Source organism: Nothobranchius furzeri, chromosome 16 (genome assembly GCF_043380555.1).
Source record: "Nothobranchius furzeri strain GRZ-AD chromosome 16, NfurGRZ-RIMD1, whole genome shotgun sequence".
NCBI lineage: Eukaryota > Metazoa > Chordata > Actinopteri > Cyprinodontiformes > Nothobranchiidae > Nothobranchius > Nothobranchius furzeri.
Window position 1 is genome coordinate 2,639,828 of NC_091756.1, and position 20,498 is coordinate 2,660,325.

At 43.8% G+C, this 20,498-nt stretch overlaps 1 protein-coding gene across 1 annotated transcript in view; it reads right to left on the bottom strand.

Annotated features, from left to right (window-relative positions):
* Nucleotides 1-20,498, bottom strand: part of ca10a (carbonic anhydrase Xa) — a 239,639-nt gene that overhangs the window by 96,485 nt on the left and 122,656 nt on the right. The window lies entirely within an intron of this gene.

Genomic DNA, 20,498 nt, shown 5'->3' on the forward strand with positions numbered 1-20,498 from the left:
TGTTTCTGGTGCTGTGAAACTTGGAGGATTTTTACTGCTATTTTTTAGTTTTTTTCACTTTTGGAGCATTTGCTATGATGCGTAACCATGGCAACAAGCTGGTTTACAATCGGGAGCAGCTGATTAACATTGGAAAGGCTGAAATAATACCTCAACTGAAGCCACAAATCCCAAATGAGTTAAAACGCAAGAAGCGTGGGTGCAGAGCGGGAGCAAAATGGAGACAGAGAAAGAGGAAATTCAAACCATCTCTTCCATCGATCATAACGGGCGATGTGAGATCACTGGCCAACAAGATGGTTGAACTCCAAGCCCTTTCAAGGACTCAGCCAGAGTTTTCAGAACCGCTGGAGGAGATAATGCAAAGAAGGATTCTCCAGAGAATCAAGAAAATGATGGACAACCCTGAGCATTCTCTTCACAAGACTGTCCGACAACGGAAGAGTGTCTTCAGTCAGAGGCTTCTTCAGTTTGGCTGCAACACTGACCGCTACTGGAGATCCTTCCTGCCAACAGCCGTTGTAATATACAACAACTCTTTGATGACTTGATTATTGTTATTATTCTGAGCTACTACAGCCCCACAGTCCAAAAACACGACTGTTAGGTTAATTGGTCTGTCTAAATTGTCCTTAGGTGTGAGTGTGTGTGTGTGTGTGTGTGTGTGTGTGTGTGTGTGTGTGTGTGTGTGTGTGTGTGTGTGTGTGCGTGTGTGTCTGCTCTGTCTTCTCCATCCCCAGTGAGTCGTGGAGGATGGCTGCTTATACTGAGCCAGGATTCTCTGGAGGTTTCTTCCTGTTTAAAGGGAGTTTTCCTCTCCACTGTCGCTTTATGCTTGCTTGGTATGAGGATTGCTGTATAGTCACTGACACTAGTCAGTGACTTGATGCAGTTTGCTAGGTTCCTTATATAGGAAACATTATTTCTGATTGGCTTACTGAACTGACCTGAATTGGAATGTTTATTATGTGAAGCGCCTTGAGACGACTCTTGTCGTGATTTGGCGCTTTATAAATAAACTTGAATTGAAACTTGAATTGAATATAGTTTCAGGTTTATCAGTTCTCTTATCTTTAGTTCTCTGTATAGTTAGATTATCCAGTCAGTTTCTTCCTTTAATATAATGTGTTCCTTCCCCATTTAGTTAGTCTCTCCTGATCCCTGCAGCTCACACTCCCCACACACCTGCTACCAGTTTCCCTAATTGCTTCCCTCTGTGTGTAAAACCCTGTCTTGTCTCTCGATGTTTGCCGGTCCATTGTATGCGTCAGCGTTGTTCTGTGCCTCTCTAGTTTGCCCAGGTTCGTGCTCATGAGTGAGCTTCTGTTTGGTTTTTTGTCAGTGTTTTTGAGATTAGATTGGTTTGGCGCCCCTTGGATTTTTTTTACCCATCCTCCATTAAATAAAGGAAGTTATTTTCTCAAATCACTCCTGCCTCGAGTCATTTTGGGTATTCTGCATCTTGGGTCCAACCCACCTGCTCGTAGCATGACACAAGCTTGTTCTTGTTGTTCAAATGATAAAATTCAAATGTTGAGATAATTTAGATGCTGCTGTCCTGAAATTATGTGTTTGTGTGTGTGTGTGTGTGTGTGTGTGGGTGGGGGAGGTGGGGGGGGACCAGATTCTGCTACAGTGTTAGCAGAGCCTGTTACACAAACAGATTGTGATGTTTAAAACCGTAATTTGATCAGTGCAAACTGTGTTTTTTTATTCTTTCATAAATGAGGCCATGAAATTGTGTTAAAATGTTGAAATTGATCTTGCCTGACTGGGAAGATCTCTGGGTGCTCAGCACCCCTAAACCTCTGGTGCTAGAGTCGCCCCTGGCTTCCACTCTCCTATCCCCTAGCACATTCTCTGCCTTTGAAGTGAGTGACGCGACTGAACCACTCTGCTCTTGTCTCAACAATCTGTGCCCTTTAGCCACCAGACCCGCTTTCCTCTCAGTCGCACCCTTTGTTAAATGATACCCTCCGGTTTATGCGCACCAATGTTAGAGCTGCTGAATGGAAAAGGCACAAAACGAAAGATCCCGCTACCGAAATTCCAGGCATTACTGTCCTAATTCTCTGCCAGCATCACTGATGCAAAGAAAACCTTCTACACTAACACAATTCTCAGCTCAACCATTAAAACTCTACCTAACCCTCCACCCCTCCACCCCACCACCTACCAACAATCTATCGGCAGACACATTTGCCTCATTGTTCACTGAGAAAGTGGCAGCTATAAGTGTCACGGTGCAGTGTAGATGGTAGTGGACTCATGTGTGGTGGAGCTGGACCAGGAGGCAGAAATGCCAGATCAGATAAAAAAAAAAAAAAGGATTTAATGAATAATGGCAGGTAGGATGATACAACAGGAGTAACGTAACAGGGTGAAAACACAACAATGATCTGACAAAGGACAAGCGCAAAGCAGGGGGTATAAATTCGCAAGGAAAATCAGACACACATGGGTAGGATAACAATGGGCAGGTCAGTCCAATAAGCAACTAATTAGGGGTAAACGAGACCAAGAGTCAGAGGGGTTGGAGCAGATCCTGACATAAGCAAACGGTGTACTGAACTGGCCACTCTTGAGCCATCGTTACTACAAAGTATTTCTAGACCGACCATCAGAGGCCCTACTGGATCATTTTCTTCATTTACCCTCTCACTGACAATCATGTGCCCAAACTTCTCACGTGTAGCCACCCCACTCGACCCCATTCCGACAAAGCTGCATCAGTCTATTGCTTCAATGGCAGCCACAGCAGTCACACCTGATTAATGCCTCACTAACATCCGGTACATTTTTCACCTCTCTCAAGCATGCTCAGGTTAAACAGCTACTAAAAAAACCATCTCTTCCTCCAAATCATGTGGAGAACTATCAACCTATCTCTCTCCTCCCGTTCCTGTCTAAAATTATCAAATGGGAGGCCTGGAAGCAGGTCAGGACACCTCTCACAAAACTGTCTGCTTGACCCTTACCAATCTGGGTTCAAAAAGGGCCACTCCACCGAAACAGCTCTGCTAGCAGTGACAGAATCCTTAAAAGAAGCTAGAGCGACTGCCAAATCCTCAGTGCTTATCCTGCTCGACTTATCAGCTGCATTTGACACTGTCAACCATGGCTTCCTTTTGTCCACTCTCTCTAGCATGGGCATCACAGAGAAAGCACACTCCTGGCTTGAATCGTACCTGACAGGATGATCATTCAGTGTATCTTGGCTTGGACAATCCTCTACCGTGCACCATCTTGCCACAGGACTCCACCAGGGCTCTGTATTAGGACCTCTTCTCTTTGCCATATACACCACCTCACTGGGTGAGATCATTTGATTGCATGGCTTGTTCTACCACTGCTATGCCGACGACACCCAGCTCTATCTGTCATTCCTCCCCAATGACCTCGCAGTCTCTGCACGAATCTCAGACTGTCTTTCTGGCATATCAAAATGGATGAAATCCCACCATCTCCAACTCAACCTCTCCTAAAACTGAATTACTTGTCATCCCAGCAAAACCATCCTTACGACACAATATCTCAATCCAAAATGATTCCCTGTCTCTGGGTCCTTCAAAGGCAATTCGAAACTTGGGTGTTGCGATTGACAATCAGCTGACCTTTAAAGATCACATTGCGTCTGTTGCTCGTTCATGCCGCTTAGCGCTGTATAACATACGAAAGATCAGACCATACCTAACACAACATGCCACCCAGCTCCTGGTGCAATCTACTGTCATCTCCCACCTCGATTACTGCAATGCCCTTCTAACTGGTCTTCCAGGCTGTACTGTGAGACCTCTTCAAATGGTCCAGAATGCAGCGGCGTGTCTGGTCTTCAACCAGCCTAAAAGAGCACTTGTCACCCCTGTTTACTAAGCTCCATTGGCTACCGCTAGCTGCACGTATCAAATTCAAATCACTAACACTAGCATACTAAGTCCTGGATGGTACAGCTCCTATCTACCTGAATCCTCTTACAAAGGCGTACGTCACCTCCCGGCCACTCCGGTCATCGAGGGATCGTCGGCTAGCCATGCTTACACCACACTCAGGTCAATCCAGACTCTTTTCATGTGCCGTTCCACAGATGTGGAATAACCTACCAAGCACTACCAGAAAAGGGGCTTCCTTGTTGATTTTCAAGAAACTCCTGAAGACCCTGCTCTTCAGAGAGCATCTTCTAAACTAGCACCCTCCCTGCATCCGTCCTCCACTCTACTGCACACTCCATGTTCACCTCCCTCTATGACTGATTATGCTGCCTCACTGCCACCTGCGATTGACTGAATAGTGTTTGTTGTTAGCCTCAAGGGCAACCTGATGGCTTGATTATCACCTGTAAGTCACTTTGGACAAAAGTGTCTGCTAAATACATAAACATAAGCCATATGTGAGCCACAGTGTGTCAACATTGCAGGACTGGCATTTGTAATTCCACACCGGTCGGCAACAATCAGGAGCATTTTGGAAAGATCCTGAGCAAGTAACAGGAGCAAATAAAAGGAGCGACTCAGAAGTTATTTTTGCATGCCTAAGAAGCCAGCATGGGAAGCATGGGTTGTTGTTTTACTCTAAAATCAGGTGAAGCACACCAGAGGCTAACGTTGTGCTAACAATGCTAACGGTGAATTAGAAACAGTCGGCTCTAAAAATACCTGAAGCTCAAGAAAAAAAAACACCTGTAGAACTAGATCTGCAACACCGGGGTTCACACACACAAACACACACACACACACACACACACACACACACACACACACACACACACACACGTTTCAGCTTCATCAACACAGCATTATTAGGGCCCACAGTGCGTAGCCGCCACACACAGACTCGGAGCTCACCAGCTCTTCAGGTTTGCTTCCAGTCTCTGTCTTTTGAGTGCATCTCCCTTTATAATCATCCACAGCTGACTAGTGGTTGCCGCCCGTTGTGCACCAGCAGGCTCCTAGTGGCCGTCCCCCTTAAGCGCACCCCCACACCAACATTTTGGTATTACACTGAAATGTATTTATCTACTTATCAACTTACTGGGAGACAAAAAGCCGTCTCACCAGATGATGAGTCCCTAACTGCAATTTAGTATCCAGCATGTTTTTGCTGTTTCCCTGTTCCAGCACACCAGATTGAATGGCTTAATCACCTAATCACACTTATAATAACCTGCTGATTAAAATATGGTGTGTTGGAACACGGAAACAACCAAAACACGTTGGATATTGGCCCTTATGCTCGAGAGTTCAAGATCCCTGCACATCCGGTGTCGGTACTGGATCGGCTCGGGTGCAGGATCGGCTCGGGGTCCTTCGACTGCCGATGACGTCACATTACTGCAAATCTACTCGGCTTTCACACACACGTTTTGGAACGACATCAGCAGTTTTGTTAATAAATTCTTGTTTGTTAACACCTAAATGTTTTCTTTATAATTGTAATTTGTTAATAAAACACCAAATTATCTTTGTCTTGTAAAGAATGTGAAACTGCATAAAACCAACATCGGACTGACAAAAACAGAACAGTTCTTATATGTGAAGCCACGTCTGTTTGTATTCATGTGGAGTTCGTCTGTATATTTCCTTAGTTGTTATCTAAATACATTCTTTGACTCAAAATGTTGCTTGGTGTCTTTCAATAAAGTTCTTATATTTTATTTTGCCCCATTTCATCACCATCAAGAGCTTTTGAGGGTCACCGTTTATCATTTGCTTATATTTTACATTTCCTTTAGAAATTCAAACATTTTCTCCAAAAACTGTTGATTTCTGGACTACAGGACTACAACCGCTAAGACTCCGACCACATATTTGTTCTGACAAATAAAAATCATAACGTGATAACGTCACTTCCGTAAGGTTCATGTTCAGTCAATCAACTACTATGACGTCATCGGCAGTCGAAGGACCCCGAGCCGATCCTGCACCCGAGCAGATCCTGTACCGACACCGGCCTCCTCACCAGAAAACAACAAGGGTTCTTCTCACCAGCCAAACTTTCATTTTGGGGCTATTCTTTGATATTTTAGATGTAAGCAATAAACTCCTTCTAATTGATCACAAATGGTTTCCAGCCCCTTCACTCCATGATGAGAAGTCTTTCTATCTCAAAGCCGTGACAGAAATGAAAGAAGCACTTCCTGTCTGTTTCCTCTGAGAGACACTGGCTTTCTGGTTTAAAAGCTGTCTATGGGACCAGGAAGTTGATCTGCTCTGATGGTGTCTGCTACTCCTACTATTGATTTTCCTCCTGCCGCCCATCACTCAGGCAGGGTGTTGTAAAACTCTTTGTGTCTCGGCTCTCTTTGTTGATCTCCGGTCATTTGGAAAGCACTTGTGAGCGGATTGAGTTACAAACACCATTACGAGTGTTTGTGTGTTTGCAAAAGAAGCAACTAAAAGCAAATGGACCTTTTGGAAGAATACAGTCAATAGTTTGTTTTGTGTCCTCTTTACTGGAATCAAAATGATTGACACAACAGAATAAAACAAACCTGTAAAACAATAAAAACAACGCAAACATGGTGGAAAATAAAGGCGACTAAAAATGACTCAATCTGTGCACAGACAGGATAACAGCTTTTAAAGGGACTTTATGGAGTTTTGAATTTTTATGCTCGTGATTGCCCCCTCAGGCCAAAAGCGTAAGGGCAGCTTCAATAGTAGGCTCGTGCACGAGGCGCGCATGCTGTACGTGCACACTCCTTAACGAAAATAACAGCTGAGACAGTCAGCTCCGTGTGTGTGTGTGTGTGTGTGTGTGTGTGTGTGCGCGCGCGCGCGTGTGTGTGTGTGTGTGTGTGTGTGTGTGTGTGTGTGTGTGTGTGTGTGTGTGTGTGTGTGTGTGTGTGTGTGGCCCGGAGGACAGAGGACAGGAGAACGCGCAGCTAATTAATTAAATAATGTGGTTCTGTACCTTTCTCTTCAGCACAGCCGACAAAGGTTTATGATGGGTCAGTCCTCCTGCATGCTCAGATCATTCCCTTCCCTTGCTTGAAAAATTGTTCCAAAATGAAAGTTGAACCCACATCTTTTTTATCTGTGAATTCAATGCCGTTCGGCGAGTCTCAAATAAAAATTTGGGCATCTTACTGTAAAAAAATATACCATTAATGTAAAAAATAAACACTAAATATAATTTGTTCACATCCAGAATCGAACATGGATCTTCCGCATGGAAGTCCATTGTCTTACTAAGTGAGCTAAAGCACTCGTAATGTCTTCTGTAACTGTAGTAGTGATGGGAATTCCGGCTCTTTTTGGAGAGCCAGTTCTTTTGGCTCAGCTCACCAAAAAGAGCCGGCTCTTTCGGCTCCCAAGTGGCTCCTCAGATTTTCTGTTGCGTAGAGTACATTTATAACTAAAATAATGCAAAACTATATGTAAAATGATTTACTAATGTAAAAAATGCTATATATCAAATATTTATCATTTCTATAGATTTAATAACTGAACATTTTAAGAAACCTTCACTTTCCGACTGCTGGTGCTCATTTTCTCACCTTCTTCGTCGCACTCTCCTCCCTCTCGCTCGCCTTTTTCCTCCTCCTCATTCCCTCTCGTCTCCCTCCACCCGCATGTGCTCTGCTGTGTGTCTGAGTCTGATCCTCCCTCTTCCCCGCCCCTACTGCTCTGTGTGTGGACAGTCTGGACACGCAGTTACACATGCTGACCAATCGCTGTGGCTTTCACCAAAGCAAAAGGGGAGGGGAGGGGGGAGGGGAGGGGACGGCTCCCAATGACGAGCTGGCTCCCGTCGTTCACTTCAAAGAGCCGGCTCTTAGAACTGGTTCGTTCGCGACCGACACATCACTACTCTGTAGCTTTTATATCCTTGATGACAGCTGAAACAACGTTCAAAGAACAGTTCGGAGTGAAAATGGCTATTTTGTTGCTAATTTGCAGGAAATATCTAGAAGAAAGTAGCTAAGGGTCCTCAGAAATGTAGCTAGGTTCATCACTAGGCGTTAGGAACAGCGACAAAGTCGCTGAGTTGGCACTGCCTCTCTCTCTGCTGCTAAAGCTACGGATAGCAAATGCTACGGGCGATGCCTGAGCGTGAACGCGCATGAAGCAGCCTGCTCGACCCGAGCATCTCTCTTTTTCTGTGATTTTACAGAAAAAGAGAGATGCTCGACCCGAGCATCTCTCTTTTTCTGTGATTTTACAGAAAAACAGGCAATCACAGTAAAAATGCCAGGACTCATTCTACAGGACCAGGGCATTGCAGGAGAATGTATGAAGAAGACATTTATTATTTCTATACATGTTTTGGCTGTCACACTTCCATAATGCCCCTTTAAAGATTTAGCAACTTTTTAGTCAGCATGAGAAGGGTCAGACTGGCTTGCATCAAGCAGAGAAAACATACAAGGCGATTGAAAGAAAGACTAAAATTGAGTTAGGAGCTGTCCAGAGCCTCATTCAAAACTGTAAGGGTAGTGGAGACCCATCCTCTTCGAGAGGGTGCTCGCTGCGGAACCACAAAGGTGGAGCTGCACCAGAGGGTGGAGCTGCACTAGAGTCAGCTCCACCCATTCCTGCTCCTAATTGGTGCAGGCAGGCCCGCCTCGGCTGAGACGGTCCTTGTTGCAGCAGAAGCACAAAGGTAGAGCTGCCGCTCCCGGCCGCTCCAAGTGACTCTAACTTCGGCTTAATGGCTTTAAGTAACCTAACGTAATATAAACACAATTAAAGTTAGTTTTTAACGTTTATTTCGCAATGTGCGTTAATTTTGGCTCAAATTGCACTCGGTACTTATGCTAACGTAGCTAGTAGGGCAGACTTCAAGTTTATCGAAAACGAACGACAAACAAAAACAAATTTAAACTGTAACGCGCGTACACAAAACTAACTATTTATTGAGAAAATGGGCTTAGTTTGTGTTTCATAAAGTGTGTCATAAAGTCTAAGAAGTATTTCTATGTCACTCCTGCCTATGGCGCGTTGTCACCAGAAACAGATAATCTGTTGTGCCTTTTTGGTTAGCACAAATCGCTTCGATAAAAACAACAGGACGGAAAAGTTTGATAAAAGTCCACCGACTCACTCCCTTTCAAGGCAAATAAAAGACCGCTTGGCTACTGGAACGATGATTAAACACGCAACAGTCTTTAGAAAGAACTTCATAACCGGTGAGTTATGGCTAACAAACAAGCTAACATTACAACTGTAAACTGAAAATTATAGCAATGGGAGCCGGCCGAAGCGCTGTGCGCTGGTTTAGGTTGTGTGTGTGTCTGATATGTTGATGGAAAATAATCCCTCTCTTTTTTCCGGATGATTGGTGGTTTTCACTCGGTAGTACTACGTTATTCCAACACGTCAGAGGCGTCAGTGTGCTGATGGTGTAGCTGCGGTTACACGTCATGGAAGCAAAGGTTGAGAGAAAGCGTCAAAGTATAATTTGGGATTATTTACGACTAAGAGGATGTGCAAAATAACCTAAAGCATTATAGTAGTCATGGTAGCTTGGCTTTAGTTTTATTGTGTTGCCAGTCCGTGTTTTTTATAGAATTGTAGCACCGGCATTAAATGTTTGGCTTTTTAATGCACAGCTGCTGTTATTGTGTTTACTGGATCTGAACGTTACTCTGCCATACATCTTTTGTACTTGCCTGATTTGTACGATTGTTAATCTGGCCCATCTCAATACAGTTTTAAAAACGCATAATCATTTTCTGAGTTTTTATACTATTTTGTAGTCTTGTGCCTGTACACATCTTGTTTAAAGAAGACAGAAACAACTAAAACTAAACTACCAATCGAATGGTAAAAAGTAATTAAAACTAAAATTGAATTTAAAAATTTAATTCAAAACTAAATCTAATGACAATTTTAAAAGTATTTTATAACCCCGGTAGACTTTCCCAGTGCACTTGTTTAACACAAAATAAAATAAAACTAAATTAAATGAAAATGTGCTCAGCGTGTGTATTCTGATGTTTAGAAAATGTTTTCATATTTAGAATGTGTGCTTGTGTGTGTTTGACTTAGATGCATCAAACAATACTGAGGAGAGGGCAGGATCCTCTTCAGTCTATCAAGCGATGCGGCGGCTGTTGCAGCAACATTCACTGCACTTTCTGTAAAATGGCATTTGCTGATTTTTACAAGGTTAAATACCATGTAGAGAATCATGTGCGCATTGCTGTAAAACTTGAAGGTATTTATGCATTATTTTAAATTTCTCCAGTAAATTATTTACTATTCCCTACTTTGTATGTGTAAGACTGAGATCCTCATCTGTGCCCCAGACAAGCTGGTTCCCAAAGTCAGAGACTCTCTTGGTCAGCTTGCTTCCCACACCAAATCATCTGTCAGGAATCTTGGCGTGACCTTTGACCCAGCTCTCATCCTGGATTCTCATGTCAGTTCTCTTGTTGGCTCTTCCTTCTTCCATCTCAGGAACGTTGCTAAGCTGAGTCCCATTCTGTCCCGCTCTGAACTTGAGACAGTTCTCCACACCTTCATCTCCTCACGCTTAGACTACTGTAACTCTCTTTTCACGTGTCTGAGCAGAACCTCCCTGAACCGTCTACAGGTGGTTCAGAACGCCTGTGCTCGGCTTCTGACCAAGTCCTCCAAACACACCCACATCACCCCGCTTCTCCTCCAGCTTCACTGGCTGCCAGTCAACTTCAGGGTTCATTTCAAGATCCTGGTTCTGGTCTATAGGGCCTTACGTGGACAAGCACCATCTTACATTGGTGATCTTCTTAGTCCCTACACCCCCAGCAGGTCCCTGAGGTCCAGTGATCAAAGCCTACTGGTTGTGCAGCACCAGGCTAAAGACCAAAGGTGACAGATCATCTGCTGCTGTGGCCCCCAGACTCTGGACCTCTCTCCCCCTGAGCCTGAGATCAGTGGACTCAGTGGTCTCCTTTAAAAAGCAGCTGAAGACTCACCTGTTCAAGTTGGCTTTTGTATGACCTTCTTCACCTCTCTCTCTTTATTCTGCTCTCCCCACCTATTCCACCTTCCTCAGGATCCACTGGTTTCCCTCTTTCCTGTTCACTCTCTCTCTCTTTCTTTACATTTTTTAATCACAATTGTCTATTTTTTGATCATTTTAAATATATTTTTAATCATTTTCTAAATTCTGTTTTTATATTTAACATTTCTTGTTTTTGTGAAGCGCCTCGGGATTTTTATCTTGAAAGGCGCTATAGAAAGATCCTTTCTTCTTCTTCTTCACTCAGAAGTACCCCTGAAGGACTTAGTTGTTCATCCTTTAATCAAAACTTAATTTCAGCCTGAGAGGGTTAAAAATGCTTATATTTGATCACCTACTAGAAAACAAAGGGCGTGAGCAGAATCGCTCGTCGGAAACTCTTGCCTAATGTCAACCGACGAGCAACGGGCAGTGTGCGAGTTTCCTGAGCGATCCGCTTCTCAAGACTTCCCAGCTGGTGTGTTTTGGGCGTTAGGTTGCTCCTGACCACGAGTCGGTGTGAACCAGAGTTGAACGCTCTTGATGAGGAGGTGTATGAATAACAATGGACAAGAGCTGGTGAAGATTTTCAGCCATCCAGGTCATGGGAATCAAAAGGGGTTTAAATAAAGGCAACTGGACTTTGAACCACAAAGGCGGAGCTGCACCAGAAGGTGGGGCTGCACCAGAGTCAGCCCCACCCATTCCAGAGTCAGCCCCGCCCATTCCATCAGAGTCAGTCCAATTCCTTCCAGTTGTCAGACATGATAGCATTCTGGTACCAAAGAGGGTGTTATAGCTAAAAAATGCAAGATTGAGGACGGAGTTGAGAAGTTAATAGAACAGTTTTTGTAAAGGTTCCATTATTAAAAATCTAACTTTTGGAACTTTTTATCGTGTTATATTGTCATTTCCTCATAAGAAACACGCCAAAGCCATTTTTGGCCTCATTCATGCATTTTCCTCCCATCTCAGCTTCAATTTGGTCTCCTCCCCCGAAGCGGGTCTGGTCTTGGTTCTCAAATCTGGATATTCTGTGAATTTTCTGACAAATTATTTCTGAAATGACTTCTACTGAGACACCGCCGATAAACCATACATCCTATCTCAGAGACACTCTGGATGGCACAATTACATGTAAGGCCACTTCCATTTTATCAGATGCAGCGGTGAAGTGGTTATGGAGTCAGATTGGCATCTAGTATTGCGCAGGTTCGCCTCCCAGTAGCGGCAGATTAACAGTAGTTTATAACCCTTTTTCTTCTTTTCTAGCTACACTTGCCAGTTCTATGTTTACAACCATTTATTGGTATACCGTTTACAATATAATGACTAATGTGTTTATTTATTTATTTGTTTATTTAGCCAGTGTGAGTCCACGTGTGAGCAGAGTTTCAACTAAAATGTTTAGGAACGACCAAATTGAAAGAACTTTTAGAGACATAATATTTTGCAGAAAATAAACATTACAACTAAAATATAAACAAATTAAATGTTTCAGCTGGCTAAATAGATCGTTACCGACCCCACCGAGAGTCGAACCGGCATCAGCTGAGGGGAAAGCAAATCTTAACTCAGACGATCTCGCCACAGCACTACCAGAACCCGCACACAATAGCCTTACATGCTGTTGTAGGCGGGTTTTGTTGGAGCGGCTGTGGGCGGATATTTGCTAAAAGAAACCTTTTCATTTGGGGATATATTCAGGCTTTGTCATGTAGCAAGTTATATTTGTCTTGTTTAATTGAAGCATAGAACATAGCATTAACGACTGTAAACTAGTAACAGCCGTAATTCATGTGGGTCAGGTTAGTTTGCGCTAAAGTTGAAAACAAAAACAGAAGAAGTCAGTGGGCGGGGCTGAGTTTGCGTGAATGGGCGGGGCTGACTCTGGTGCAGCTCCGCCTTTGTAGTTCTGCAGCGAGCACCCTCTCGACTTCTTTGGTTTCTTGAAGACAGGTGGCTTCTGCTCGTTGGGCAACAATAGACAGCTACAGTTTATGAGCTCAACTCTCCCATATTCCAGTCAGAATTGACAAAGCTCCTTGGGTTAGAAGCAAAACATCTTCAAGAAACCAAAGAAGTACAGTTGCCTTTATTTGAAACCCTCTGAATGGACAAGAGGAAGACGTTGGCCTCTTTCACAAGCCATGGTAAAGCCAAGATTGAAAGCCATGGATTACAGGACGGAATGGGAGAAACTGCAGAAAATATACCCTAGAATTATTTTTTTTAATGTAGACACAAGTCGAAGACATTTTGTTGGATAAATGAGTAAAGGCATTGGTAGTATTATTAATTAAGTTGTAATTACACATTTCTTTGTTTGGAAAAAAGGTTTTATATTGTTTTTGTATCGTTGATTTAGCAATAAAGTCACTGGTAAATGTTTAGGATATTTGTTTTCAATTAAAGTTTTTATGGTTAAGTAACATATAATATTTTAATTGAATATGTTTGTTTAATGTTTGTTTGACCTTTGTTCATTTGACCTCTTGGCTTCAGGGTCTTTTTTGAGAGTAGCCCTCAGACCACTACAATTGAACAACCTAGGGTTAGGTAATCATCAATATATCATTAGTAGTCTCATTAAGTATATTTTTATTTTATGAATAACCAGTAAGAAAGCATAAAGTAATCATTCATGAATTATTAGCTAATAAATCCACCATGGGGTGGTTGTGAAGCTTAGGTAATCATTAGTTAATTATTAAATCCTGATTCGATTACCATTAGTTACTCATTAGGTAAGCCAACTTTGGGACCATTATTGTAAAGTAGTACTAATGAACTCTAATTTTCTGAACAATTCTGTTGCTCTATTTATCTGAGCAGAGTGTGTGTGTGTGTGTGTGTGTGTGTGTGTGTGTGTGTGTGTGTGTGTGTGCGTGCGTGTGTGTAACTCAGAGAATGAACAACCATATAGGTTTACTATAAAATCTGGTAACACTTGGCTCCTTGGCAGGGCTCAAACACATGATTGATGACAGACCAGCAGGTGATTTAATGCCTCTTCAGTTGGACCCTGAAGACAGAAGCGCTCTTCTTGCAGGCCTCCACATATGAGCACAAACTGAAACCAATGGGGGACAAGTTCCATAAATGTTGCCTAGGAAATATATCCCAAATTAATTTTCGGGAGGGGAAATCCAATCTGCAGGATGCGTGCGTTGCAGAAAGGACTAGGTCTTGGTAGGAGGTCGAGAATGAAAACAAATGGGAAAATCTGAAGTAGGAGGGGTTGTGAGAAGAAACGCATCCACCAGTGCTGAGCACCTCACTCTTTCACAGACGTCATATTCATGTTTCCTCTTTGGGCTCTTTAGATATTCAGAGCTTCTTAATGTGCACACACACACACACACACACACGCATACACAAACACACACACACACACACACACGCATACAATTACACACTAACACACACACACACACACACGCTTGCACACGCATACACACACACACATTCACACACACGCTCGCACATACACACGTGCGCGCACATACACACACGCACGCACGCGCATACTCACACGTGCACACACACGCATACACTAACACACACACGCGCGCGCATGCACATACACACGCATACACAAACACACACACGCATACACTAACACACACATACGCGCGCACATACACACACGCCCGCGCATACACAAACACACACGCACACACAAACACACACACGCATACACTAACACACACACACGCGCACATACACACACGCACGCGCGCACACACACACACGCACGCACATGCATACACAAACACACACACACGAACGAGCGCGCACACACACACACAATCACACACTAACACACACACACACACACACACACACAGTAGGTTTTATTTGGTGGAAACACAAACTGCTTTAATTACATTTAAGATAAAACTATTTGGATCTAATTCTACAACAAAATATTCTCCAATAACATCAAATGTATAAAATAAAAAACAATGATTCAGGTATTTTCCTCGAAGGAAACTAACATCCATACTTTATCTTTCTCAGCTGCGACTGAAACAACAGGCGGGCCATTTAGAATATTTCCTCTCTTTAAGAAATGTCCTTCCTGTCTTTATTAAATGCAACATTCAGAGTTCCAGCTTGTCACCTTGTTCAGGTTCATCCAACCTTCAGGTTTCTGACAGAAATATTCATTTGTGTGCAGTGTCAGCTGAAAGCACAGTTAGAGTTCCTCAGTCTGTTTAAAATATGCCTTTTTGTGTGCCTTTAACTGCTGTGTAGCATCGTCGTGGTTGCTAGGTGACAGGACATGTACCACGTAACCACTGAAGAAGACAAGAGACTGTCATGATTTGGGGGTTGTAGCAGGACCCAAAATGCAGGTAATCCAGGAGACAGCCAGGTAGGTTAAAACCAAAAGGTTTATCATAAGGGTTTGGTGTGGCAGGAACAGGAACGGGAACGGGAACAGGAACAGGAACGGGAACGGGAACAGGAACAGGAACGGGAACAGGAACGGGAACAGGAACGGGAACAGGAACAGGAACGGGAACAGGAACGGGAACAGGAACGGGAACAGGAACAGGAACAGGAACGGGAACAGGAACAGGAACAGGAACGGGAACAGGAACGGGAACAGGAACAGGAACGGGAAAAGGAACAAATACAAATGATACACTTACAAACACAAGAAACCGACCAGGAGCTATGAATATGACTGGGTTTAAATACCGCTCAGGAGGTGAGTGAAGACAGGGAACAGGTGTGATGATTACTGATACAAGGACCTACAGGTGTGACTGGTGAACAGGGAAACACAAGGGCAATAGAACAGAACTATGAGAAATAAAGTCAAAACACAAGAAGGCTGTACAACACCAGATAAGATAAGAGACTATAACCAAATGATGAAAGGATACATGAGGGGCAGAACTAAACTAGACCGAACACACTGGAAGGGACAGAGAGGACAAGGACACCTAGGAGGGAGAAATATGGAATCAACTGGGGACACAAGGAACACAGGACATGACAGAGGCATTAGTAGAAACATGTCAGGTAAATACCATAAATCCTCTAACACAGGCCCGGGCCTGTATTCGACTCAAGCTCATCAAGCTCCAGGCCTTTATTGGAAGGAGGGCCAGAATTAGAGGCAGGCCTCTATTTCTATTTGAGCAAAATGAATTAATGGTTCGCTGGAGTTTTTGACAATTAAAATTGCGCCCACATTTTCAAAGTTAAACACATTTCTTTTAACAACGGTAGTTTCTGCTTCAGCCATCTCCCCCCCACCCCCACCCCACCCCCGCGCAGCGGCCGCAAACTCACTGATGCGCCTGCAGCCTCTCGGAGTTCCTGCTGCTCTAAACATTAAATTAATTATTTCATTTTCTGTTCCTCACTTCTGATTACCTTCAATGGTGTCTGTTTGTTGCAACCAGCAGGTACAAAAACTAACTTGTTTTTATTTGACTATTTTTCTGTCCTGCCTGTTTATTATCTTCCTGCATCTCCTCTCAATCCTAAAGAGAAACTGCTACCTGGGTTCATATATATTCACCTCATGAGTTACCTTTGAACTGCAGTTCTAAAAGATCTACCGACCGCTAAAACAGCGGAGTGCTCGCCGGCCGCATCAGTCAGGTGCGTCACCGAGGACAAAACAGGTGATGCGCCCCGATCCAAAGCAGCGAAAAACATCAGGCACAAATAAAAGAATAAAAGACAGAAAACATAAAAGGAAATGAGCCGACATGAACAATCGCGTGTTAAATTAGTTTTTGAGGTGGCGACACCTGATTTGATAATGTTACTGTGGCCGTGCACAGGACGCAGATGTCTGGAGCGCGTCAACAATCAGAGCTTTGCATGCGAAAGCTGGTTAAGGTTAGGATGGGGGTGAGGGGAAGGTTAAATTGCAAGAGGGTAAACGTCACAATTTGGTTAAATGTCCGTTTTACGGCGGGTGTCAGTACCGACGCTCTGGCACAGCGCGTTGCCTCCCGACGCGCAGGAGCTTGTCACCTGCTGACAGCAGGCTGCTGTCTTTTCTGAGGACTGCATCTTGCCGGTCATTATCACGTGACAGCGACTAGTCGATGACAGGCATAACAAGTCACTGTAGAGCGGTGAAGTCGACTAGTGACTAGTTCATACAACCCCTGCTACTGCTCCCCAGAGTGTTCTGCAGCATAATCAGCACGTTCTCTTTGAACTTGATATCAAATTTTCGCCTCCTCTTCGTCTCCGCACGGTTAAAGTTACCCTCGCGGTCTATCACTGGCAAACCAAAAGTGAGACGATGACACAACCGCCCCCCCGTACTTGCTTGTTACCACATTCCACCCAGCCACAATAAAAAAACGGCCATTATTCACCTCCGCCGACTCCGACACCGGCCAAAATATGATACCCGGTCGTTAATTCAATACAGGCTAATATTAGAGGATTTACGGTAACTACTTTTTACTAAACTGGGTGAAATAGAACAAAGTCATGGATTATGAAGTTACACATAGAACAAACGTACTCCCACCCACCACCAAACAGACATCGCACCAGACTTTGACTCACAGCTTTCTTATCACACATCAGATGTTTTCATTTTGAACTCAGTCGTGGACTCATCTGCTTCTGCAAGTCTGACTTCAACCCAACCAGGAGCTGCTTCTGCTGGTCCTTTTGCCTCCCCATCCAAGAAGTCAGGTGAAGAGACAGCTGAAGAGACTGGACCGGAACAAAGCTGCAGGTCCAGATGGTGTCAGCCCCAGAGTCCTAAAGTTCTGTGCAGATCAACTCTGTGGGTTTCTGCAACACCTCTTCAACCTCAGCTTGACCCAAGAGAAAATGCCCGTGCTGTGGAAGACAACTTGTCTTGTTCCAGTACCAAAGAAAGGTCACCCATCAGGCATCAATGACCTGTTGCTCTGACATCATGAAGGTCCTGGAGAGACTCCTTCAGACCCACTAGAACATATCCAGACCCTCTGCAGTTGGAGAAGAAGCTATCATACATCTGCTTCAACAAACCCACTATCATCTGGGCAAAGCAGGCAGCTCTGTGAGGGCTCTTTCCTCAGTGTATTTAACCTATTCAACCTGGTTTGTTTTGTCAGAACCTTCAGAAGACCCAGGTGGATGCTTCAACAATCCCCTGGATGCATGACTCCCTGACAGACACCAAAGACTGAAGGGTTGTGTGTCTGACCAGGTGGTTAGTAACACCGGAATCACGAAGGGACATTTTCTCTATGCATACTCCTTCAAAAATGGCTGCTCGGAGGTGGGTGATGAAGAAGGATGCAGCAGATAGTTTCTCAACCTTGTTTCAGCCGCTGTCTTTTGAGGGAATGAATGATCCCAATGTTCTCCTTCAGACCTTTAACAACCAGTGTGAAACTGTCTTAGATCAAGTAACAACAGTGGAATCTAGCCTGGTCACCACTAAAGAAAATCTCATTCATGGATTAACAACTCAATTCTTTCTTTAAGGAGGAGCTGTAGAAAGCAGAGAACATCTGGACATCCACTAAGCTGGAGGTCTATAGACTCCCTCTGAAAGAACCTAGAAGCTACTGAAATGACTTGCTGAGAAATGTCAGGACCCAGTATTTTTCTCACATCTCTCATAAGTGTAATCCTAGTTTGGTTCGAGACAATAAACATCCTGGTTTCGCCAGCTTCTTCTTAAGTTCTGGTGTTCTGTAAATTAGATGCTGATGCATTTATCAGATACTTCATGAATGGGATTGTACACATCAGAGCTTATAGACACAATACTTATAGACATTAGTCTGGTTTCACCTTGCACATGGTCCACTTTTAGACCGCTGTCCCTTCAGAACATTGCAGCCATATGGTCAAACCCTCTACCTGCCCTGCTGACATCCTGCCAAATATGTTTACAGTAGTTTTTCAATCTATTTCTTCATTTCTTGTCTCACTTATTAACGTCTCATTATCAACTGGGGTCTTTCTTTTTTCAGGCATGTGATAGTCAGACCAGCCCTTAAAAAGCAAAACCTAGACCCACCAGATCCTAAAAACTATTGGCTAATGTTTAAGCTCCCTCTGATGACCAAATATCCAGATAATTTCCAGTCAGGCTTTCGTAAAAAACACTCCACTGAGACAGCACTGCTGACAATTTCCAGTGACATCATGACGGCAGCTGACAAGAGACAAATACTCAGTTCCTTCTGGACCTCCCCTCTGCCTTTGACAGTGTTGGCCAGCAGTCTCAGAGACCTGGGGTTGTCTGGTTCAGTACTGAATTGGTTGTTGTCGTATCTCACTGGCAGATGCTTTAGTGTACTGGCAAATCAGATATCTTCTGCAAAAACTGATATTACATGTGGAGTACCACAGGGTTCAGTTTTGGGACCCCTCTTTTTTTAACTATACATATGGCCCCTAAGACAGGTACTCAACAAATTCAGCAGTTTATCAGCAGATGATATTCAGCTTTACAGCTCCATCAATGAGAATGAGTTGCATTTATTGTCTTTACCTATGGACTGTCTGTGTCAAAGCTAATGTTGGCTCAGGACAAACCTTCTCCAGCGTAACCCTGGCAAGACTGACACTGTTGGCGCCAAAAAAGGTCAAGAGGTCATCTACAAAATGTATTGAGTTAAAGCTGAGTTCTTAGGTTGAAAGTGTTTTCTGGCTAGAGTTCGTGTGCTGTTCCAACATCAGCTCCGAAGGAATTTCCTGTTTTGGTCTCTGCTTGCTTCCAGTAAAATTGCTTAAAGCTTATCTGACTTGCTAAATACTTGATGTGATTCCAAAAGTGTTGCTGTGTCCCAGACAGAAGTCTCCACCCACAGTTTCCACAGAAGAGATGTGCTACCAAATATGGTCTGGTTCTCGCCGGTTGACTAGTGAATGTTCAAAGGCTGAGAGCTATAAAAGAGGGAACCACTCTTTTGTGGGGGTCTTTCCGGCTGTCCTGAGATGTGAGAAGACAAATAAAATACCACGCTGTTCTCGACTGAAAAACTCTCTCCGACTCTTTTCTTTAAGAATAACAGAAATTGCCCACATTTTGGCACCTCAGATGGGTGAACAGCGAGGACTTTCCGTGGCGTCCCTTGGCTCCTGTCCAGTGGCTGAGGTCCGAACTAAGGGCCCAGGTGAGCATGTTTTTGTTCATTTTTGTGGCCTCTGTCACTGGGCAGGGGTGTTCTCCTGTTCTGATAATACTATAAATATCAGTTGGAGAGAGGATTCCTGTCTGACAGTGGTAAAATATTCACACCGTGTGAAGTCAGCTGTGTCATTTTGATGACGGACAAATTATAAGTGTCAAATTGAAAGGTGGGACAGCAGATTGGAATAGAATCTGAAAAGCTGACAAGGTTTTGAGAAATCCAGTCTCCTGACTCGGTAAGAGCAGAGACGGGGATCCTGAAGAAAAAGCGCTGAAGTTGTGAGAAATGAGCTTTGCCTGTAATTCGGTCTTTCCCCTGGGGTTTGGTAAATTTAATAAGAGTTTGTGGCAAAGTAAAAAGAGAAAAAGAGGCTTGTATAAGAAGTTGAAGTCTTTGCTGAGTTCGGTTCGTCCTCGAGGAGTAACAAATTTAAGAGAG